We start from the raw sequence: 25,921 nt of genomic DNA, 5'->3' as shown, positions 1-25,921 counted from the left end.
TGGGCACATAGTAGATAGTTGTTGAATAAATAACTGAATTACCTAAATGCTCAATGCTCACAAGTAGAGGCTGGTGTTAGACATTTGTGGAGGATTTGGCTATGGTGTGATCATTACTTCCATAGATTTGTCTAGATTTAGAGCTATAAGTCCTCATCTTTCTGTATTTTCAGTACTAAAGAAATTCAGGGTTAATAGTGATTCATCTAACAACATAGAACTTACAAAAATCACATGATAAGACTAAATTCATCAGAGTTTATTGAAATAATAAGCCTTGAATAGTAGATTTTTTAGTAGAAAGTTTACTTTTATCTAGTGTTCACTAATTCTAAATTTAGATGTAATTTGTTAATTAATTCATTTAGCAGGTATTCACTAAGCTCCAGGCACTCAGGCTTTGGTGATAGAGTGGTGAGCAAGACACATAGAAGTTCATGGAGCTTATTAAAAAATATAAGTAAAGAGTTTGGTGAATATATTCACTAATTCAAAATTTTAAGCTTCTTTGGTTGATATAACTAGATTAATTAATTTCATTTAGATGATCACATTTTTATATGTCTAATTTAGTTAAAATGTTGTAAACAAGGTTTAGAGTATTGGTTTTTAAAAAATACATAGGTACCTTATGGCAATAATTTTATTGTTCTCATCTACTCTATAACAACAACAATGAAAGTATTTTTATAGAATAGTCAAGGAAAAAAATTATAGGTAAATTTTAAATTTCTGTTGATTTTTAATGGTGATTACTTTCAATACAGATGTTGAATTGGAGCTGATTAAATTGGAGATGGTTCACTTTGCCGTGACTTAATAACTATCTGCTTCATTTACTTTTGAGAATGAAATGGCCAAGTCATTCAGTTTTGTACAAATTTGAAAAATTCATCTCAGTAAATATTAAACATATTACCATTTCAAACAGTTTATTATTACATTTTAAAACTAAAAACCCTATGTCTATACCTTAATTACATAAAACATATCTTAATGTTTTATGTAAGATAAATGCTTTCTCTGCAGACAAACAGCTGGAATAGAATCTTCTTGACTAGTGATTTAAATTAATTTAATTAAAAATTCTGTATCTGAGGGGAAAACAGTTACTCATCTCATCTAAAAATTAACTAATTGAAAAGTCATTTATACTCTGTTCTTATAATACATTATGTAACTTTCTTGCAGTAGATATGGATTAGGAATTATCTTTGGGGTAAGGTTTGAGGTAGGTAGAAAATATGTCATAGGTGTTAGTCTGGGATTAAAATACGTAACTTCTCCAAATGAGTTACTGTACAAAGTGATTCTAGAGAGACTGTAGAGTATGGAGGCCAAATGACATATTTGAAAGCATACTTACAACATTATTACTAATGCAAGGTTGTTATTATTAACAAAAGTAAATTATGATTCCTTTTGAAGAACAATATTAATAGCTATGAAAGAGTTTAAATTTAGGAGTTTTAGAATAATTGTTGAATAAATAATTGAATTACCATAGTCTGTCCACTAATTATTAAATAGCTAAAGTGAAATAGCTTCTTTTGGTGTCTATATTTCATCAAAAAATTTTCACATTTCTTTAAAATTAGTAAAACAGTAGTTTAAGTCATATTCTGTTATGATTTTAAAATAGTTTTACTGTTATTTTGTATGGCACACATTAATAGCTATGAAAGAATTTAAATTTAGGAGTTTTAGAATCATTGTAATTCAAGAATTTCCCATAATCTCAAGTAGCATTGAGAATATGGCAAAATTCTTAAAATTCAAAATTCCTGGATTAAATATTTTCTGTGGATGTTAATATGGATTCAGCCCTCTCCTATACTTCTGTCTCCTCTTGTCACTCTGGCTGCTACTGCTGTCTGTAGTCCAGGCTAAGCCTTTATTGGCAAAAGGGAGATTAATAAGCATTAAAGAGAGGTGTTATAGACTTGAACCTTATTGTGGTTCCCTCCTCTACTCCTTAACTAATTTATAGTAGGTTGCAATTAGTGGAAGCTGTATAAGGAAAGCAGACAATTATATAAACTTTACATTTTTCCAATATAAAAGTATTACTCCACAGTTTCTTAGCCTTAAAACTTGAGATTGGGTTTGTTTGAGAATCCAGAATTTCTTGAATTTTAAACACTGAATTAGGATATATACTGTATACTAGTGGCCTGGTGCACGGATTTGTGCACCTTGAAAGGAAATTAATTAGAAGAAATATTTTAATATTGCTGTTCACCCTTTTTTTATAATAGAAGTGTCAACCAAATTCACAATTGACAATGACAGATTGAAACACACGCGTGCAATTGGTGCCAGCGAGAGCTTTATGTATATAGACTAGAGGCCTGGTGCATGAAATTCATGCCATTGGGCGGGGTGTCCATCAGTCCAGCCTGCACTCTCTCGCAGTTTGGTACTCCTTGCTCCTTACCGCCTGCCTGCTTGCTGCTCCTTACCTTTCAGCTCGCTGCTCCTTAGGGCTGCTGCGGAGGTGGGAGAGGCTCCTGCCACCGCCACTGCACTCGCCAGCCGTGAGGCTGGCTTCTGGCTGAGTGGTGCTCCCCTTGTGGGAGCGCACTGACCACCAGGGGGAAGCTCCTGCATTGAGCATCTGCCCCCTGGTGGTCTGTGTGCATCATAGCAACCGGTTGTTCTGGTTGTTCTGCTGTAACAGTCACTTAGGCTTTTATTATATAGACTAGAGGCCCGGCGCACAAAAATTTGTGCACTCGGCGGAGGGGGGGGGTTCTGGGGGGGGGGTCCCTCAGCCCGGCCTGTGCCTTCTTGCAGTCTGGGAACCCTTGGGGGATGTCCATCTGTTGGCTTAGGCCTGCTCCCTGGGGGATCGGGCCTAAGCTGGCAGTCAGATATCCCTCTGGCAGCCTGGCAGCCCTCGGGGGATGTCCACTTGCCAGCGGGGAGCAGGCCTAAGCTGCAGTTGGACATCCTTAGCACTGCTGAGGAGGCAGGAGAGGCTCCCGCCATCACTGCTGTGCTGGCAGCCGTTAGCCTGGCTTGTGGCTGAGTAGAGCTCCCCCTGTGGGAGCACACTGACCACCAGGGGGCAGCTCCTGCATTGAGATTCTGCCCCCTGGTGGTCAGTGTGTGTCATAGTGACCAGTCATTCCCAGTCGTTCTGCTGTTAGGGTCAATTTGCACATTACCCTTTTATTATATGCCTGGTGCATGGGTGGGGGCTGGCTGGTTTGCCCTGAAGTGTGTCCCCGATCAGGGTGGGGGTTCCGCTGGGGTGCCTGGCCAGCCTGGGTGAGGGGCTGAAGGCTGTTTGCAGTCTGGCCACAGCCCCTTCAGGCTGAGGGTCCCTGCTGGGGTGCCTAGCCCGCCTGGGTGAGGGGCTGATGGCTGTTTGCAGGCTGGTCAAGCCCCCCAGCAGAGACCCTCACCCCTTGAGGGTGTGACCAGCCTGGGCGAGGGGCTGATGGCTGTTTGCAGGCTGGTCAGCCCCCCAGCAGAGACCCTCACCCCTTGAGGCTGTGGCCAGCCTGGGTGAGGGGCTGATGGCTGTTTGCAGGCTGGCCACAGCCCCTTCAGGGTCGGGGGTCCCCGCTGGGGTGCCTGGACAGCCTGGGTAGGGGCTGATGACTGTTTGCAGACTGGCCACAGCCCATTCAGGGTGAGGGTCCCCTGGGATGCCTGGCCAGCCTGGGTGAGGGGCTGATGGCTGTTTGCAGGCTGGCCACGGCCCCCAGCCACCCAAGCTCCCAGTGGAGGCTGGCTGGAAGCAGGTATCTGGGATTTATTTATCTTCTATAATTGAAACTTTGTTACCTTTAGCAGAGGCCACAGCCAGCCAGGGCAGGCGGGAAGCTTGGCTTCCTCCATCACCAGGGCAACCAAGCCTCCTACTTGCTCCAGCTCCGTGGCTGCCGGCCACCATCTTGGTTGGGTTAATTTGCATATAGTTGCTCTGATTGGCTGATGGGCGTTGCTTGGGGTGTAGCGAAGTTGCGGTCAATTTGCATGTTTCTCTTTTATTAGATTAGATAAGCTTGCTTAATTAGACCTGCTTTCTGATTTAGCTAAACTTTTTCCAGCCCAGTGAAGCACCCCAACCTCTCTTTCAGGTAAGTGTCAGCAACACAGCAGTATTATTATTGTAGATTATGCAGGGAGAACAAAGGGTAAAATATTTTACTGCAGCAGTGTTTGACTATATTCTGTGTAGTGAGAAAACCTGAAGTCATTTTCAAGGTCCACCATTTCTTACTTTTTTTCAGTCAAATCAAGTTTCTAAGCTTTGTAAATCTCTATTTTTTGGCTAATGTAAGGAAATTAGGATTCCATCGAGTCTCCTATCTACCTACTCCAGGACTTCTGTGAGGATCAAATGAGATGAGGCATGGGAAAATGCTTCACAGACATTTGGTTAAAGTGTAAAATGTTTGCACCTGGCTATAAGACAAGTCATGTTCCTGGGCTGAAGAAACTTCAAGGATGCTAGTCGTCGCTAGGGAGAGGAAGCCAGACATTGCTACATGACATCATGACCTGGCCCCCACAGCCACTGGGCTGCATTTTGCACCATGGGGTCTTGGCAGCGTCAGCTGTGATTTGGTGGACTGTCGCTCTGGGGTGGTGGCGGGGCCTGTGTTGAACTTGGAGGAAGCCCAAGTGTTGTTTTGTTGGTGCCAGGTCCACACTGCTGTTTCCCTGTAAATGACAAGTGTGCCTAATGGCAGCTCCTTCGCTGAGTGTCTGCCCCCTGGTGGTCAGTGTGCATCATAGCAACTGGTCGCACGGTGGGAGGGATACTTAGCATATTAGACTTTTATATATATATCTAGATACACATTTTTACAAATACATGCATGTACATATGTATATATACAAATTTAGCGAAATGTGTATGTTGTGTGTGTGTGTGAGAGAGAGAGAGAGAGAGAAAGAGAGAGACAGGTGGGGAGGGAGGAGAATGGGAGGGAGGGATATGTGTGTGGATGTTGATGGTAGGGATGGGGGAGTGGTGAACTGGGTCCATTTAGCTGTTTCATCTTTGTACTAGCTCTGGTCTGCAGTTTCACACCTTTGTTAGCACTTAAGCTCATCACAAATTCTCTTTAAAAATAAACCCTAAAAATTCTATGTAAAATTATAATCAAAACATTCTGTGTGCCATACAAAATAACAGTAGAAAAAATTTTAAAAGTCACAACAGAATATGGGTTAAACTACTGTTTTACTAATCTAGAAGGAATGTGAAATGTTTTTGATGGCATATAGACACCCAAAGAAGGTATTTCACTTTGGCTGTTTAATAATTAGTGCTTGGACTATAGTTCAAGACAGGAAATGAAGAATATCTGAGCCAACTGAAATGGTAATCGGAATTTAGGTAAGCAGAAACTAATGATCCAAATTGGGAGCAAGCCAGGGCATTGGGGATTAACACCCTCCCATTATGAAAAATCCCATGAGATCTCAGATGACCTCAGGAGGCTTTGAAAAATACTCAGATTTTAATATTACTTAACTGTGTTAAGTACCAGTAAATGTGGTAGAAATTGCCTTTCTTTCTACTCAGTTGTAGCAACTGTCAGGTCCTGACTCAGTCAGATGAAATGAACTCTTGGGTTGGAATGCTGTATTTCCTTCTTAAATACAAAAATCTTCAGTATTTCTTAGGTTAAATATGAAGTCCCAGATCTTTACAAATATAACTGTATAAAAAGATATACTTTCATACACTTCCAGTGCTTCTGTGATGCTTTTTTCTCCAATTTCTGTGTTCTTTGCTGACAACAGCAAATGTGTGTACTTTGTGAGGTCAATAAATGCTGATTCCTGCAAGAAGAAAGCTCTTAGGAAGTGAGCTTAGACTTTGTGAAGAGGAAGCACAAAGAATGAGGCAATTGAATGAGGAGTATTGCAAGTGATTATTTAAAAGTGTGAGTCAGAAGCCAAATTAACTATATTTCCCCTGGGTCTACAGATTTTCAAAATAAACTATATATACACTTATATTTAAGTGAGCTCAATGACTGAAAAGTTATTTCCTGCAATATTTTGTAAATGATAGAATTTAGAAGTGAAATGTGTTAAAACCAACAGGACCAACTATGAATGAGATTTTTTTTTTTTAATTAAATGGTATGTTTTGAAGAGTGGGCAGAAAGGGAATTGGAACATTTTGAAATTATGCCCAAGAGTTTTCAATCCTTTGTTAGCCTTCTGTGATGCTATAGATGACTGAAATTTAGAGCTTGAAACCTGAAAGATTTATGTATTGGATGATTCACATACTGTTGAGTTTTCCACATGGCTTAAATTCTTTACAGGAACAGTTTTAAAAAACATAGCATGAGAACAGGATCATATTTATTTTATAGGACTTGAAAACCTGTGACCTATGTTCTAAAAATATGAAAGTGTGGTCTTATTCAAACTTACAAACAAATTGCCTTATATTATTGCTTACATTTTCACTTTTTTGTGTGTTATTAATGTTGACTAAAATTAACCGAACATGTTGACAGAACCAGAAAAAAAAATTGAGCTTGTGCTGCTAAATAAAATATAAATGCTACTTTTTGAAATAAAACTTTACCCTTACAGACTGTTGTGTATGATATGTGTTTCCATGAGGAAATGTTGATTAAGTAGTTTCCATTTTGGTATTACAGTATGTCCTGTTGTAAGTTGCTGACTGTGGAAAAAATCTTTTAAGTCAAAAAAAGCAGCTAAGCTTAAACCCTTAGTATTTATTATGGCAGAAACCAGAAATAGAAATCTCCCAGCAATTTTATAACCTATTGAATGCCTGCATATCTTTTAGAGTAAATTAATTTCAGAAGTTTTAAATAGAGGCTGTGACTATAGAACTGAGTTATTTTGTATATCCTTATATACAAAGGGTCTTTTTTTTACTTGCTTTACTAAATATATGTATGCAGTTCTTTTTTTAAAAAAAGAAAATTTAGCCTAGAGTGACAAATTGTCTCTGTTTTGTACATCTGTAAGAGATCTTAATCTATAATACATAGATGCTATTTAAATATAATTCTGACAAGATTTGTTTGTATGTAGTACTTAACAGGATAGACATTTCAGATGAAACAAAATGTCTTCAAAATCTGTTTTCTGTTAAATAAGTAGCTCATGTTTGGATTTTTGGAGGATATTTAGCTATCCTTGACAACAGAATCTGGATTTGTAATGTTAGTCCACATAAGTAAGATACATTTTTGAGGCTAAGGCCAATTCTTGAATTTTGATGTGTTCTTGCAAAATTCTGTAGTGAGATGAAGCCTTTGCCTTTAAATTGTTACTAATAGGGCTCTGGATTGTGTTTTTTGCTCTGTGAGTGAATGTTTTAAGTTTCTCTCTCAGTGCTTGCTTCTATCATCAAGAGAAGAGGGAGAGTAGAAAAACTCTTACAGCTGCCATTTTAAGCAAAGTTAAGACTCTAGTTAGTGTTAACTGGCTATGGGAGCTTTGTTCCTTTCAGTAGTTTTGGTACATGATATGACCAATAGTTTTTACTTTTTAAAAGTTTGCAGTTTAATATTTTAATAATATTAAATTCTTTACCAGTTAACATTGTATTATAAAGGGAACAGAAATATGAGTGACACTTGGAAAGAAAAGCTGTTGTTTGTAGTCTGATAAGTGGTATTCTAATTTAAATTTGTGGTTTGGGAGAAATAAATTTGGACTTTAACATCATTCAGAAAGAAAACTTATGTGCATTTTCAAGATAAACTCAGGAAATAAACCATAAAGCAAAGACTGGTTTTTGTTTCAGAAAACAGAGATGTGACTTTAAAATGCCTTTTAACCAAAGTAAACCTCTCATTTATCAAGTTAGAGTTAAATTGGTCATAATGATATATCATATATCATGTATATTAGTATGCTTTCGTATGTTAACCGCTAATAGTGGGCTTCAGCCCTGACTGGTTTGGCTCAGCAGATAGAGCATCGGCCTGCGGACTCAAGGGTCCCAGGTTCGATTCCAGTCAAGGGCATGTACCTTGGTTGGGGGCACATCCCCAGTAGGGGGCGTGCAAGAGGCAGCTGATGGATGTTTCTCTCTCATGGATGTTTCTAACTCTCTATCCCTCTCCCCTCCTCTCTGTAAAAGATCAATAAAATATTTTTAAAAAAATTGTGGGCTTCAAAACAACAGCTAAGCATTGATTACTGAACAAGAAAATTAAAATACTATTTATGAAAACAATCATGATTGTTTCATTGTTTGTACCTTTTAGCAGAACAGTTGTTTGATTTTTTAATAGTAGCATTTTATTTTCTATCAGTAAAAAATATGTTTTTGTTCGAACTGTTTAGTTAATAAGAACTTGTATTGCCCAGTATGACTTTAGATGTTAATGCTATGGTTATATAGTGTATATGGAGTATGCATAGAATATATTTAGGGTTTTAGTCACATTTTTTACTATGTTTTGAAAGAAATATTGAAGCTAACATGAATGTAGGAGATAATATTTGAATTAAACTTCAGATTATATAAAGTATCTTGTAGTGTGCCTGAAAGTTACTTCCAAAGTAGTGACCTTGAGGGTTCAGATGACAACTCTGACTTCTGATGAAACAGGGCCTTCTCTTTTTTATGTATGTGAAAGAATGTAAATGTACTATTTTAATTCTTAACAGTTTGTAATGGTGAATACCAAAGTGTTACTGAGCCTGTATGTAAGTACCCACATAACTGCAATTCAAGTCACAAAAATTTTTTGGTGTATATTTTCTTGAAAATTTGCACTATAATGTTCTAGTACTATATCCTGATCTTAACAATGATATGCTCACTTAAGAAGATTGGGATAGTACAGGGAAAAAAGTGAAAATGCCATTTACTAAGATAAGTTAATTATATATTTTTATGTTGATCTCCTTCCTGTTCTTTTCCATGTGTATATCGTATATGTTTATACCAATGCTTAAGTTGATATTACCGCTTCTGTAATGGTATTAGATTTTAACTTTAAATATTGGTTGTTCCTTATGAACATATTTACATGCTAGAGCTAAAACTTACAGGGAAGCTTAGTTTTTGCTTTCGCAAAGAAGTCAGACTTTTTCTGAAAGGACCAGACAGTGAAATATTTTAGTCTTTGCAGGCCAACAGGCAAAATTCAGGATATAACGTAGTTTCTCATAGTCATTTAAACTGTAACCATTAAAAATTTTAAAATAATTCCTAACTTAATAAAAACCAGACAACTGGCTGTAGTTTGCTAACCTCTGCTTTAGAAGATTATTTGCTTGTTTTTTTTATGTATATATATTTCTCAATGGGTGTGTGTATGTATGTTGCATGTGTCTAAATCTTTTTCTTTTTTTAACAATACTTGACACTACTACCTCACAAGCACTGAACCAGCCTGTGTGTTAAAACTCAAGGACCCAGATTATAATTCAATGTTTTTGCTGTAGGAATCAGTTTGCTGACTCCTAGAGGGAGGGCTGACCTTGACTTAGTAAATTATGGTACTGAGCTTAGTAGAGAACATAATTCAGCCTTTACAGAGAACAAGAACATTCCATACTTGGGTCTGATGCCTAGGAGAGAAGATATTGTGTAGGAGATGTTAGATCCACCTAGAAGTGTTACTTAGCCTTGAAATGTCAAGGCTGCCCTCCCATACCTAGTTTTCCTTGACCTGTCTGTATTCCCTTTTCAGTGTTAATTTTTCTAACTTCAGAGATGGCACTAAGTATTATAGAGTTTATTGTTATATACTAGAGGCCCGGTGCACGAATTCGTGCACGGGTGGGGTCCCTCAGGGTGGCCTTCAGGGATCGGGCCAAAACACAGAGTCCAATGCCGCCTGCAGCTCCTACCTGCCAGTCCTGCTCATCCCGGCCCCACTGTGCCTGCTGCGGGCTCGTGCCCAATTAGTCCTGATCGTGAGAGGCTCGTGCCACCACAGTAGCACTTGCCAGCCTTGAGCCCTGTGTTTGACAACCTCCCGAGGGGAGTGGCCTGTGGGATCGGGCCCAAACTAGCTTTCCAACATCCCCTGAGGAGTCCTGGATTGTGAGGGGGTGCAGGCCAGGCTGAGGGACCCCACCAGTGCATGATCAGGGCCAGGGATGGACCGCGGGAGGGCTCCCGGGCGTGTCCGGCCCATCTCGCTCAGTCCCGATCCACCAGACCCCAGCAACAAGCTAACCTACCGGTCGGAGCGTCTGCCCCCCTGGGTGGTCAGTGTACGTCATAGTGACTGATTGACTGGTTGTCTGTCTGCTCCCTGGTGGTCAGTCAGTGCATGTCATAGTGAGCGGTTGAGCGGCCTTAGCATATCATTAGCATATTATGCTTTGATTGGTTGAACAGTCGACTGATCACCGGATGACCAGACACTTAGCATATTAGGCTTTTATTATATAGGGTGGGTGTACATGAGTAAAGGTAGAAAAGATAGAAAAAATAAACTAGCTGAAAATAAATGTCAAAACACACTTTTTCTTGTCTTGGGAATAAAAATTATGTCTTAAAATGTATCCAGCAGGGAAAAATAGCTTTAGCTTTGGTATTACAATGATACTGCTTATTATTAATTATATATTTTTTGCACATGTGTAAATTTTACAGTTCCTATTTTCACATAATGTGCAAAGCTTTTCCAGTTAACTCTTGTATGTATGTTTGTTGCTCTTTGTGATGTCTTCAGTGAAAGGAAATGTGTTTGGAGCAGAACAGTAGATTTAAAATAAGATTTCATGTTGTTATTTTAAGCTATATTCCTAATGATATGACATAAAAGCCAAAGTGTGTTCTGCCTTCTTTTTTAGGGGACAGATTTACTTAAAGTTATGTATAGTTATTGGGCAGTTATGTATGAAAACTTGATTCAAACAAAGTTCTGTCTTTTTAAATTTATCTTTATCGTTGAAAGTACTACAATTTCCCCCTCTGTTTTCCAATTGACCCCCTCCACCTTGCATCTGCCCCTCCCAGGCATTCACCCCACTATTGTCTGTGTCCATGGGCTATGCATATATGCATATAAGTCCCTGGTTAATCCCCCACTTCCCTCTGAGATTCGCGCTTTTATGTCTGAGTCTGATTCATGCTTTTATGTCTCTGGATCTATTTTGTCCATTGGTTTATTTTGTTCATTAAATTCCACATATGAGTGAGATCATATGATACTTATTTTTCTCTGATTGGCTTACTTTGCTTAGCATAATACTCTCTAGGTCACTCTATGCTGTCTCAAAAAGAAAGAGATCTTTCTTTTTTACAGCTGCATAGTATTCCATGGTATAAAAGTACCACAGCTTTTTTATCCACTCATCTACTGATGGGCACTTGTGCTGATTCCAGATCTTAGCTGTTGTAAATTGTGCTGCTCTGAACATAGGGGTGCATATATTCTTTCTGATTAGTGTTTTGGGTTTCTTAGGATATATTCCTAGAAGTGGGATCCCTGGGTCAAATGGCAGTTACATTTTTTGAGGAAACTCCATACTGTTTTCCATAGTGGCTGCACCAGTCTGCATTCCCACGAACAATGTACTAGGGGTCCCCTTGTCTCCACATCCTCTCCAACACTTGTTGTTTGTTGATTTGTTGATGATAGCCATTCTGACAGGTGTGAGGTGGTACCTCATTGTCATTTTAATTTGCATCTCTCTGATGGTTAGTGACTTTGAGCATTTTTTCATATGTCTCTTGGCCATCTCTATGTCTACTTTGGAGAAGTATCTGTTTAAGTCCTTTGTCCATTTTTTAATTGGATTGTTTGTCTTCCTTTTGTAAGCCGTATGATTTCCTTAAATATTTTGGAAATTAACCCCTTATTAGATTTATCATAGCTTAATATGTTCTCTCATGCAGTGGACTCCCTTTTCATTTTGTTGATGGTGTGTCTAGATTCTGTCTTTTTAAAAAATGTTTGTTATTATTTATTGTTACTCTTAATGAATCTCATTTTTTACTATACTCAGACTTAGAGGTAGAAGTTCTAGAGAGGGCAGCCTACATCTCTTGGCAATCTGTTCCTGGTGTTTTTCTTTGGCCTCCTTCATTCTCTTAGCCAAAATTTTAGCATATTCTGTAGCCTCTTCCTTATTTTTCATAGCACTTTGTTTCTTCAGAGCAATGTGCTGACGTTTGTGTTGCAGAACACATGGAGAAACAAGATGCTGAATCTTGGCTGCTTTAATCCTAGGTTTCTTACCTTCTTTGTTTAGGGGCTTACTCACAACATATTGGCAGACATCTTCTTTAGAGATAGTGAAAAGTTTGTGGATTCTACTAGCTCTTTTGGGACCCAAGCGATGAGGCATAGTAGTATCAGTGAGACCAGGAATCTCTTTCTCCCCTTTTTTTACAATGACCAAGTTGGGAACACTAAGATTGACTTCTACAGTACTACCTCAAACAGATCTGCGCTTTCTCTCTCCAGTCTTCCTTGGTCTATAACAGGAATGCTCCTTACTCAACAGCAGGCAGACATGGTCGGGGTCAAGACACCCTGCTTAATGGGGAAACGTTGTTCATCATTCTGGACCACTGATTCAATTCTTCAGCCAGAGCATCAGCAGCACACTGTGGTCATAAGCTTCTCATACTAGGTACGAAGTTTACGCTCATCCTCCACTTCAGTGAGTTTCTGGCAGTCAGTGGCTGGGAAAGAGATCCTGAAGCAGCTGACCACCTCTGAGATGCCACAAAAAATAGCACAAAGTTCTGTCTTAAGATGAGTTTCCTTTATGGTGCTTGTACTTCACAGGAACATTGCAGTGGTTCTCAACCTTCCTAATGCCGCGACCCTTTAACACAGTTCCTCATGTTGTGGTGACCCCCAACCATAAAATTATTTTCGTTGCTACTTCATAACTGTAATTTTGCTACTGTTATGAATCGTAATGTAAATGATATGCAGGATGTATTTTCATTGTTCGCGACCCACAGGTTGAGAACCGCTGATTTAGAGGGACATGGTACTTGTGTTTTTCATTGCCCTCCTAATCAGCAGTTTAAAAATATTGGAAACATGCATTTGAGTGGTAAATTCTAGATTGCATTTCATAGCTTGTGTTGCCTATAATACTGGAAGTACTTATTTTAATAAGGGGAGGGGTGATAATTAGTTTTCAACATGGACATACTTGCTGTTATTAATACTGCTTTACATGTCTGTTGACCTGTAGCATCCTTCCTGCAGAATTAAGAACAGAGATAGTATGTGTTTTTAATGGGCCCATCTGTTCTTGGGGTATGTTTTGGAATATTGCTGAACTTTTAAGAATTTCTTAACAAATTTGACCAGAACTCTTAAAATAAAATTTCCATGTCACACTTCAGATAAGTTAACTAAATTCTCAGGTTTTTGCTTTAATTTCCCAGTCCCCTTATATGGGACTAGTACATGGAATGAAAGATAATATTCCTGACACATTATCTCACTAAGTTGTTTTTCCCTAATAGTAAAGGATTTGCATGGGCCCATTCTTCTCTGATTCCTTTGCCTTTTTTCTCCCCTCTTTCCTCATGAACTCTCCCTTCCCATCCAGTGGCTGCTGTCCTACAAGATATAATGGTTGACCAAATCTAGGGGCATAGGAAAAAGCTGAATATTGAACTTGCATAGAAAGAGATTAAACTTGTGACCTTATGTTATCTTCCATGTAATTCTAATTACTACATTATAATGTCTTAACTTATATAATTCCAACTTTTATAATTGGTAAAATTATAAAAGTGAAGTGTGGGTCTATTTAAATAAAATTTGGAGGAAATAAGTTCTCATTAGTATGCATTATGAAAAATGTCTTTTAGCCTACTGCTTGAATGATGATGGCCTGAAAATTTAAGACATTTAGGGTTAATAGTTTTTCATGGCAAAACATTTGATATTTTTTTTTAAATATATTTTATTGATTTTTTACAGAGAGGAAGAGAGAGAGATAGAGAGTTAGAAACATCGATGAGAGAGAAACATCGATCAGCTGCCTCCTGCACATCTCCCACTGGGGATATGCCCGCAACCCAGGTACATGCCCTTGACCGGAATCGAACCTGGGACCTTTCAGTCCGTAGGCCGACGCTCTATCCACTGAGCCAAACCGGTTTCGGCAACATTTGATATTTTTTAAGGAAATGAAAATAACTAATTTTTGTACCTTATTTTTTATATGCTCTTGTTAGAACTACAAAGTTGACTCATGTAAATAAGTAATTGTATTATAGTGCCCTTTTTATTTATCATTATTGACTGACATTGTATAAGGGTTGTCTTATAACATTCGGAGTACAGAAAAAGTTGATTTAAACAAGTTAATGAAGAAGTTTTTAGTTTATTTTGGAGACAAGCACCTTGTTGTATGATTCCTTAGATTTTCTTAAAAATTGATCTCCTTAAACTGTAAGACTTTCTCAAATCCCATCACCCTTAAATTTTGCTGTCATATTCTTTTGATCTTTCTTTTTTGTTCTTGTTTTAAACCTAAATTTTAAAACTTGTATTTCTTAGTTCCAGAGTTTGAAAGAGTTTAAAAATCACCCTTTTGAAAGAAAATGTCGTTAATGATTTTAATTTGAATCTACTATTGAAAGTCACTTAACATTTCCTTGGATGGTGATTCTTAACTAGTTACCTATAAATAGATCACCCAAATAATACCTTGTAATGTGGCCATTGTGTCATTGTGATTTCATAAAGAGTGAGAAAGCAAGTCCTTTTTTTATTTGTCTTAAAATGTTATTTTGATTACTTTCCCTCAAAATAGTAAAGGTTTCATTTTCAGACAAAAAGTTGGATGAGCTGTATCATTTAGATCTAATTACAAATACCATATTATATTTTTATCATTTAAATAATTTTATAATTAAATGTAGCTTATTTGTAATAACATACCAGATATATCATTTAAAAATTTTTTCTTTCAGCTTTATTGAGGTAGAGTTGATATACAGCACTGTATAAGATATATGGTATAATAACTTAACTTACATATATTATGAAATGATTACCATAAGTTAACATCCATTATCTCCTATAGGTAAAAAAATTAAAAATGTCTTTTTCCTTATAATGAGAACTTCTCTCTTAGCAACTTTCAAATGTACCTTATAGCAGTGTTAACTACAGTTATCATGCTATATGTTACATCCCCAGGACTTACTTATCTTTAACTGTAAGTTTTGTAAGTTTGTGTGTTTTGACCACCGTCATATTTCTCCTCTTTCCATCCCATTTCTGGTAAAAACAAATTTGATATTTTTTTCTGTGAGTTTTGTTTTGTTTTTAGACTCCACATATAAGTGAGACCCAATAGTATTTGTTGTTCTCTGACTTAATTTTACTTAGCAAAAGGCCCTTAGCGTCCATCCATGTTGTCACAAATGGCAGGATTTCCTTCTTTCTTTTTTTTATTGCCAAATAGTATTCTGCTGTGTATATACACCATATTTTCTTTATCCATTTATTTGTCGGTGAACACTTAGGTTTTTACATATGTTGGCTATTGTAAATAAGACTGCAGTGAACATGGGGGATACAGATGTCTCTTTACATAGTGACTTTGTTTCCTTTGGATATATCCAGAATGAAATTATTGAATCACATGGTAGTTCTGTTTTTAATGTTTTGAGCACTTCCATACTGTTTTCCACAGTGGCTATATGAATTTACAGTCCCACCAAGAATGCACAAGGGTTCCTTTCATATATTCACCAGCATTTATCTTTTGTCTTTTGGAAGATAACCAATGTGGCTGGAATGAGTTATTGTGTTTTTGTTTTTTATTTCCCTAATGATTAATGATTTAAGTACCTCTTTACATACTGTGGACCATTTGTCTGTCCAGGTCCTTTATACAATTTTTAATTGGATTATTTGTTGGTCTACTGTTGACTTGTAGGAATTGTTCATATATTTTGAATATATCTGAATATCAGATAAAGATTTGTAACTATTTTGGACTTCTGTGGTTCCATACCAATTTTAGAATTTTTTTCTACTTCTGTAAAAAAAATGCCCTTTGGAATCTTGATAGGTATTTCATTGAATCTGTATATGATTTGGGTAGTATGGATATTTTAATAATATTAATTCTAATCCATGAACACTGGATATCTTTCCATTTATCTGTGTCTTAAGCAGAGTCCCTTTTTTTCTGATAGTGCACTATAAAATTTTGAGGGCTTTGCAGTGATAGCATCCTATATAATAAAGAGCTAATATGCAAATGGACGTCATGCCATCACACAGTAACAACTCAGACACTCAACACTGGGGAGAGAGGAATGGGGACTAGCCAGGCACAAATGAGCTTGCAAGAGAGGAATGGGGATCAGTCAGGCACAAATGAGCTCATGAGAGAGGAATGGGGACCAGCCAGGCTGTGGCCCGCCAGAGGGACAAGCTGCCTACCTTGCAGTCCCGGGTACCAGCTGCTGGGGCTGCGGTCCGAGAGAGGGACAAGCTGCCCACCCCACCATCCTGGGCACCAGCAGCTGGGGCTGTGGCCTGGAAGAGGGACAAGTCGCCCACCCTGCGGTCCCGAGCGCCAGTGGCTGTGTCTGCACTTGTGGCCTGGGAGAGGGACAAGCCGCCTGTCCCCTGGTCCCAGGTGCCAGCGCCTGCACCTGCGGCTTGGGAGAGGGACAAGCCTCCCACCCCGCGGTCCTGGGCATCTGCAGCTGTGGCTGGGCGAAGCCGCCCACCCATGGTCCCCTGCGGATGCAGCCGGCCCAGGAGAAGCTGTCCTGGGTCCTGGGTCCTGGGTGCCTGCGGCCGGCCAGAGAGAGGGAAACCTGGGTCCAGCCGGAGGAGGGAATCCTGGGTCCCAGTTGTGGGGCGAGGCAGAGGCAGTTAGGGGCAATCAGGCCAGCAGGGGAGCATTTAGGGGTGATCAGGCTGGCAGGGGAGCAGTTAGGGGCAACCAGGCAGGCAAGCAGAGGTGATTAGGGGCGATCAGGCTGGTAGGCAGAGGGGTTAGAGACGATCAGGCAGGCAGGCAGGGGAGTGGTTAGGAGCCAGCAGTCCCAGATTGCGAGAGACAGTCAGACATCCCCTGAGGGGTCCTGGATTGGAGAGGGTGCAGGCCAGCCTGAGGGACCCCCCCCCTCCCTGTGCATGAATTTCGTGTACCGGGCCTCTAGTATAATAATGCTTTTATTTATGCTACAGTGACCAGGAATCACACAATTGTAATGGTTTTTGGGTTTTATGATTTTGACTATAAACCTGCAATATTTCAGTAAGCATTTCACAAAAAAAGGTCATTCTCCTACATAATTATCACCATTATCATCACAAAAAAATCTAAGCAGGAGTTTCCCTAACACTATTTTCTATTTACAGTTTCCTGAACTGTTCCAAAAATGTTTTCCATGGATTAAAAAATATATATTATTTGTAGTTGATTTTTTTCTGATTTTCAGTTTCTTTTGATTTAAAAATTTCCCTTAGAACCTTTTTCTTTCCAGTAAAATATCTCACATTCTGGATTTTTCTGATTTTCCTTGAAGTGTCATTTAATGTATTACACTATCTCCCACTTTTTCTGAAACATTAAACTTTTTGTCTGTAAAACTTTATAATTGATGCTATATGTGTAACATTAAGAGGCACATAATATTGAATGACTTGTTCTTAATTTAACCGGCTTCCATGGTTTGTTCTGGGGCTTTTCTTTCTCTTAAGAGTTCAGGGATTACCTGTGTCCTTATCCCCCCTGTACTGCTTCCCCCACCCCTCCGTTATACCTTAATAAAGAAATTAAAATTAAAAAAAGCTTCCAAATACACACACACACATACATATATATATATATATATATATATATATATATATATATTTTTTTTTTTTTTTTTTCTTTTAAAGAGTTCAAGGAAAAAGATAGAAGAGAAGGATTTCCGCTGTCCCTGGAAAGTCATAGGAGTAAAAGAGTAGGTAAAGGTATGAAAGATATTATAACCACCCTATCATTAACTGTCTGGATTGAAGGAAAACATGAAACCATTTCTAGAAAGAGAAGGACCAGTGAGCCTTGAACTTGGAATATGGGTATTTTGAGGTTGAGGAGCATATCTCTTTCCCCAGTCCTTTTGTACAGAGTTTTCTTTGTCTGCATTAAGAAGTTATACCTAGAGCATGACATGACTTACACAATTGATCCAAGAGAGAAAATCTGGGAGCTGGCTCTACAGGCAAGTACATGGTGATGAAAGTGTTGTGTATGTGAATGGTGTGGGAAATGTTCTACATTCCCCATGAGAAAACGGACACTTCTACTTTACACTCTCCTGAAAACAGCACAAAGGGGAATATGCCTTCAAAGAAATAACATTCTTTTTTTCTTCTTTAAGAGAGCACCCTTAAAATCATATTCAGTCACAATTAATGTTTAACTTATTTAACATGTCAAGTCTGTTGGAACAGAAATAGAATGCACTTACCACATATTTTGTATTCATAAATCTGAAATTTCTGAGTAGACATCCATCCATGTTGATTGCCTACAGTTAGTTGACCCCGTCATGCATATTTTGGACACAGCACAGAATTCTCTGATTAGCAAAAGACAGTTTCCAGTCAAGCACATCATTTTTAAAGTCCTACACAGATATATCCCAATCAGAAAAGAAAACTAATTGACGTAAGAGAAGTTCCGGAGGAGAACCAAGATGGCGGCATAAGGTACAGACCTGTGCGTGCTGCCTCCCACAACAACATTGAGACTACTAACTATAAAACAGTTATCATTCAGAACCATGGGAAAGCTGGCCCAGTGGAAGCTCTACAATTTGAAGGAAAGAAAGAAGAGCATTTAGACTGAGTAGGTTGTGCAGAGGCTCCAAGAATGGAGGTACGGAGTCGCGCTCCAGGTGGGCTGTAACTGGATGCGCGGTTATTTTTAATCAGGAAGGGGCTGCAGACTCTCAAGTCCTCTGAGCTTGTTTGGGGCGGGATGCTGAGGTCCCAGACCCCTAAGAGGAGAGGTGAGACGGCCTTGCAACGGGCTGGAGAGTGAGAGTGGCTGTCTCGCGGAGCTGCCCGCCGGCGCTCGGGGACACAGGGACCTGGAGTCGCGGAGAGGTGAGAAGTCGCGGAGACGCCATTGCCCTTGGCCCTGCCCTGGTGATTCGCCAAGAACAGAGGTGTGGAGTCGCGCGCCAGGCTGGCTGCAACTGGATGCGTGTTTTTTTTCAATCAGAAGGGGATGCAGACTCTCAAATCCACTGAGCTTGTTTGGGGCGGGATCCTGAGATCCCAGACCCCTACAGGGAGAGACGGGACGGCCTTGCAACAGGCCGGAGAGCGAGAGTGGCTGTCTTGCGGAGCTTCTAGCCGGCACTCGGGTATGCGAGATGCGGAGTCGCGGAGAGGCGAGGAGTTGCGGAGACGCCATTGCCCCTTGCTCTGCCCTGGTGATTCCCAGGGACCCTGCCCTACTCAATTTACATCCCCACCCAAGCTGTGCTAGTGGCACAAAGAGAACCACTGGTGCTTTTGTAGCCCAGCCCAGGAGAATGCAGAATTCAACTGCTCACATACATAAGGGACACACTCAAGAAGCAGAATCAGGTTTGGAGGAAGCTGGAGCCGGACCCGGCTGGGCCGCCGACATGGAACCGCTGTACTAGTAAATGCACAGGCAGGTCCACCAGATCCAGTCTCACATGGGATGCTGGGAGACGGCAGACAGGCAGTCTGTGCACTTGGTAGAAAACGAAATCCAAGCAAGCATACCAGATATTTAGCCACCAGGAATGCCTGGAGATTTTGTCCAGCAAGGAGCCACCCAACAAAGGACAGAATGCCAAACTTTGTGTTGCTGAGATGGCCCCCATGGGGCTAGGACAGCCCCCGAGAGGCTGAGATGGCCCCCGTGAGGTTGAGATGGCCCCAGTGAGGCTGAGGTGGCCCCGGTGGGGTTGAGATGGCCCCGGTGAGGTTGAAACGGCCCTGGTGAGGTTGTAGTGGCCCTGGTGAGGTTGAAGCGGCCCCTGTGGGGTTGGGACGGCCCCTGTGAGGCTGAGACGGCCCCGGTGAGGTTGAATCGGCCCCGGTGAGGTCGAGACGGCACCGGTGAGGTCGAGACAGCCCTGGTGAGGTAGAATCGGCCCCGGTGAGGCTGAGACGGCCCATGTGAGGCTGAGATGACCCCTGTGAGGGTGAGATGACCCCTGTGAGGCTGAGACGGCCCCGGTGAGGCTGGGACGGCCCCGGTGAGGTTGAGACGGCCCTGGTGAGGTTGAGTCAGCCCCAGTGAGGTCGAGACGGCCCCGGTGAGGTTGAGACGGCCCTAGTGGGGCTGAGACGGCCCTGGTGAGGCTGAGAAAGCCCCGGTGGGGTTGCGGCGGGCCTGGTGGGGTTACGGCGGCCCCGCTGGGGTTGAGGCGGCCCCGGTGAGCTTGCAACGGCCCCGGTGGGGTTGAAATGGCCCCGGTGGGGTTGAAATGGCCCCTGTGAGGTTGAGGCGGCCCCTGTGAGGCTGGGATGGCCCCTGGGAAGCTGAGAAAAATACCACATGAACTCACTCATTTATGGATAATGACTATTATAGACTGATGAACAAAAATGGATACAGAGGCAGAGCAGCATTGAGCAGACTGTCAAACTACAGTGGGAACCCTGGAGAGGGTTGGGGGGCGGGTAGGAGATCAACCGAAGGTCTTATATGCATGCATATGAGAATAACTAATGGACACAAAACACTGGGGGGTGGGGGAAGCCGGGGGAATGTCCAGGGGGAGAAAAAAGGATACATGTGTAATACTCTTTGTAATACTTTAAGAAATGAAAAAAAAAAAGTTCCTAAGAGGTGTTTTTTTTGGACTGACAAGGTGTCAATCTAAAGGGAAACTCAGTTTCCATTCAGTGTCTCTATAAAAACTTCAACTTTAACCAGGTAAAATAAAGCAAGCATAGTCTGTGGATCCTCTTATACTGTACTGCATATGCATAATACTTAGCAGTTTGTGGGTAATGATTGATTCAAATTAATCCTTTATTATGTTCACAACTGAAAAACCAACAGGTAACATGAACACTGCATCTGAGAAAAGAGGCTTAATTCTAGATTGTGAATTGGATTCATGGTGACCTTGAGAGATCACCATTTAAAAATAGTATACTTCTTTGCCCTGGCCCGTATGGCTCAGTTGGTTGAATGTTGTACCATGCACCGAAGGATTGCCAGTTCTTTTCGCAGTCAGGGCACATGTCCAGGTTGTGGGTTCTATCCCCGGGGTTCGTGCGGGAGGCAACTGATCAATATTTCTTTTTCACATGGTTGTTCCCCTCTCTCCCTCTACTGTCCTTTCTCTGTGAAAATCAATTAAAAACAAATAAAAATAAAAATAGTGTTCTACCACTACTTATACAAGAAGAACCTATTTTCTAAGGTCATTTTATATGAGAAATTTAACCAACATTTAAGCTTTTCAATAAATCCCCACTTTCCATGGGTTGAAGTAACTTGATTGTGTGCTGTAGGATAGTGGATAACTACAGTCAATTCTTACTCTAGGTAGTTATGTTCTATAAAGTCATTAAGTTCCCTTGCTCTGCTATGAACTGTCAATATTGAACAAGACTGTTTACATTTCTGGACCTAAGTTTCTTCCTTCGTAAAATGAGGAGGTGGTGTTCCATCATCTCTAATGTGTTTTCCAGTTCTAGAATTTTGTGCTTTTTATGTGTAATAACTAACATAAAAACAAATCTGAGGAGCTGACAGATTGAGATATAGCTTCTGAATTATCAGGGAAAGTGGTATAACTAAAATAATAGTCATCTAAACAATATTTTTGAATATATTGTAATTTTTAAAAATATGTTATTTATGGTATGTATGGTAACTCACATTATTTTTACCAAACAACTTCTTTTCAAATAATCTTGATTAATGAAAGTTTAATTTTAAGTTTTCTTAAATTCCTTGGGCATCAGTTTTTATTTAAGTCCTTGTTATATAAGTGCTCGTAATCCTAGGTCTCCATGGATGAAGGTTGGATAAGGAAGCAAATGTTTTCTTGACCAAGAGTATTTATTTACCTACGAAATCATCTCCATTCAAACATATCCCTCAGCTAGACTGTCTAGCCATGGCTGTTGAGCCAAAACCTTGTTTGCTGTCTAGTGACAGAGTACAGACTGAGCATAAAAAAAAATTGTAGATATTGCAAAAGTGCTGTATGTCATGAAGTTCATGAAAGGGCCATTGGAGAACAGTTTTAGTCATATGCAAAGCCATATGTGGGTGAGGTTGTGACAGAGATAGATTAGTTAACAATTGTAGAAGAGAAATTTACCAAGAGAATGATTCAGTGACTTGGCGCTTTAGGAAAAAGTGATTTGGATATCATAGAATTAAGAGAAACCTTGGTTGAAAAATTACTTTTGTTTAGATAATGTTCTGAAAGTCAGGTAGGAAGTGAAGGATGCTGTTATACAGTATCATTTAAAATTATGACTCTCTCCAATTTTGTTCATTCTCCTCAGAATTAGCACATGGCCATAATAATGACCTAAATTTTGTGATATAGAATGACGTAAGGTCTTCTTAAAATAATTTTATTTTGAAATTAAAGTCCTAAGCAAATCTTTTTTCACTAGTTATTATGAAAATTTGGTCCTGTTTTTACATGGATTCATTTGGTGGATTTTTTTTTTTAATCCAGAACCAGTTATCCTTGTTTAGTAAGAATTCTGTAGATTCATAGCCAAAGATGAGGATGATGGGTTTCTGGTATGCAACACTAGTTTTGATATCAACGTTACAAAGAATTCATTGAATATTTCCTTTGTTGGGTGTTATAAGTGCATTAAATTGATTTCTTTGCTGAGGGATAAGAGAGAGAGAGAGAGAGAGAGAGAGAGAGAGAGAGAGAGAGAGAGAGGAAGAAACAGAGAAAGAAACATAAATCAGGGTTATAGACAATCAAAGATCAATCAAGCTCTTGTAGGACATCTCTAAATTTCTCAATTCAGATTTGTTCTGTGCTACATGAAGTTCAAGGCCCCAAGGAAATGTCATTTTCATCTGTGCCTGGCTCATATACAGCAGATTCTCGAATAATGTCATTGCCTTATAATGTTTTTGAGATGCCATAGGAACTTAACTCTTGTTTATATCAATTAGCCTTTGGTAAACTTGGTTTTGTTATTCGTCATTTTGTTGTAGTTCCAAGAACCTATTGATAACATTAAGTGAGGACTTACTATATTTGACATAGAGGTAGTAGCAAGTTCTAAATCTTTACTTTGTATATCTGATTTTATTTCCTTTTGCATGCGGTATTCATTTTACTTGATTGTTCCTCCTGCTTCCCTCCCATCCTTATAAACTCCTTGACAACAAGTGAAGGCCAGGAAATATACAAAGTGTAAAACTTGGACCCAGTGAGAACATTAGTAGTATTCATTTTATTTGCTGGTGGGAAAGCAGAAGTAGGGTAATGGGAGACAACATAGTTGGTAAACTCTGAGGCTTAAATACAAGACATGCAACCTAATTCAGTAAAAAATTGAAAATTCTTTAAAAAATTTTTATAAAAGCAAAATTTTAAAGCAAGTCTGTCTTAATACTGACATGACAAAAGAATTGGAGGAAGGAGAGACAAAGAATCAATTCACTTTCATTTGCAGATGCTTTTAATTCATAGTTGGTCAAAATTGATCTCTTTTATAAGGGAAGTCTTTTTCTCTCTAAGTCAAAAGTAAAGAAAATAGTTGTTGCCTCTTTTGCTAATTATTTAAATATAGTCCTAGGTAAAGTAAGAACCTCCTAGATCTTGGGGTTCGTGGATAGTGCTGATATGGTCATTCTAGTTCTAAAAGTTTGGAGACCCTCTTTTAGAGGCTGATGAACACTCATTCTTCTGGATGAAAAGTTCTCAGATGTTCTTCTTGATGTTGTATTTCTTAAAGTAGAGTTTCTGGCAGTTCATGTGACTCCATATTTATTTAGTCATATTGCCGTGGATCTGAAAGGTGGTTCAGGTAGAGCCACAAAGTGGTGCTTTTTAAAGATTTTAGGAGGTGGAAAATGCCTAGGATTGCTTTCTTTTTAATATAAAAAGGGACTGCCTTTGAGTTTGTGCTGGCTTTCTAAACTGGACTTAGCTTAGTACCATTAGTATAGACACTGTATAAAATGCTTAATAAAAATTTTATTCACTATAGTAGTCATTTTAATTTTTTGAAATGATTGAATGTTAAAGAAACCAACTGTGTTTTACCAAAGAATGCTTCCCCTTTGTCTAATCATCCAAATTTCCTTATTTTTTGAGCTGGAAAAAACTAATTTTCATTTAAGTATTTACAGAGTCTGCTTTTTGTGAATTTTTAAAGAATATTATGACTTTAAGGACTTCTTAGAGAAGTTATTGCATTTTAAGAGCTAACTATGAAAGTAGACCTAGGACGTGTTTTTCTACATTTCTCCATGTAATTAATTCATGTTCTAATTTTGCTGCTTGGAATGAAGTTCATATGAAATGATACTTTTATTGATATGATGTCCAGTTAAATCATTTTTTAAATTTTTGTATTCTGTTACATTTTAGGAAAGTATCTTCCTCTTAAGCAGGGATTTTAACAGGATGAATGTCTTTCTGAATTTTAATTTACAGAGAGAAAATAGAATACTTGGGAATTTATATTATGATTAGAAATTAAAATATACAAATACTAGTACATAAACTTAAGACCTTGAATAACCTAATACTTAATATACTAAATGAATATGTTCACTTACAATTACTTGGGTTTAGAAGGAAATATTGTCCCAGCCTGTAAAACAAAGCAATTAGGTATATACACTGAGATCTTTTTTAAAAAATATATATTTTATTGATTTTTTTTCCAGAGAGGAAGGGAGAGGAATAGAGAGTTAGAAACATCAATGAAAGAGAAACATTGATCAGCTGCCTCCTGCACACTCCCTACTGGGGATGTGCCCGCAACCAAGGTACATGCCCTTGACCAGAATCGAACCTGGGACCCTTCAGTCTGCAGGCTGATGCTCTATCCACTGAGCCAAACCGGTTAGGGCTGCACCGAGATATTTAACATCTTTATAACTTGCAGTATATTGATCGTTTTTTAAGGAAAACGTTTTGATTCAATTTGTATTACCAGAGAAATAGTAGTGGCTATTTTATTTTACAATATTGTTTCTTCAGCTATAAGAATGCGTAAGTGGAAACTATTATAGGTATTTTAATTCTTGTGTGCTCTACATAGATACAGTTTGGCTCTTGGGAATTGTTGCAGATTGGTTTCCATGGGAAGCCCGAGATAGAGTTTAGCTTATAGGATATTAATTGAGTGCTTTTGGGATCAACATCTGTGAAAAGGAAAGGAAGGAAACAGGATTGGACAGAGGGAAAATTTAAGTTGTGATTCAAGCCCAATGATATCCTTGACCAACCCTTTACTGTGAACTCTGTCCTGAGTTGGGTTAAGATTACCAGGCTCTTATAGCTGCACATGGATCTGCATTGCATATGGGCTGCCCAGGAAGGGGCGTCTCTTGGGCAAAAGCTGCTCCCTGTAGCTCAGGCACTCCAGCAGTTGGGGCAGCGAGTCTTTAATTAAGACTCAGCACAGTATCCTCCTCAGGAATACTTTATTGTCTCTAAAAGTGTCCCCTCTCCTTCCTTTCTCTCTCCCCTCTTACTTTCCTCTTCCTTTCTTATTTTTCTTTATAGTTTTCCGTGTGCTTCTGGGATAAGTTGTAACACTTTTCTTTCTCTTCTGAGCAAGGAAAGAGTCTTGACTTATTTTAACTGCCTTAAAGTATTATTGAGAGTCTCTAAAAATAAATACTTTAAAAATGCATTGAGATCATTATATATAAGATGCTTCAGATTTCTTTCCAAACTGTATAATATTATGCGTAAAAAGAAAAATAATGTGTTTTTCTCTTTTGCATTTCTATATACATGATTTCTCTGGTTGTT

At 39.2% G+C, this 25,921-nt stretch overlaps 1 protein-coding gene and 1 pseudogene across 4 annotated transcripts in view; one reads left to right on the top strand and one right to left on the bottom strand.

Moving 5' to 3' along the window:
- TCF12 (transcription factor 12) overlaps positions 1 to 25,921 on the top strand; it is a 361,079-nt gene that overhangs the window by 56,496 nt on the left and 278,662 nt on the right. The gene's annotated exons all lie outside the window — the stretch shown is intronic.
- LOC308527439 (small ribosomal subunit protein eS6-like) lies at positions 11,924 to 14,640 on the bottom strand (annotated as a pseudogene). The gene is made up of 2 exons: positions 14,625 to 14,640; positions 11,924 to 12,658 (listed from the first exon to the last, which is right to left on the bottom strand). The product of its transcript is annotated as a small ribosomal subunit protein eS6-like (transcript).

Source organism: Myotis nattereri (assembly GCF_964212035.1).
Source record: "Myotis nattereri genome assembly, chromosome: 1".
NCBI lineage: Eukaryota > Metazoa > Chordata > Mammalia > Chiroptera > Vespertilionidae > Myotis > Myotis nattereri.
This window is presented reverse-complemented; position numbering and strand designations above follow the sequence as displayed.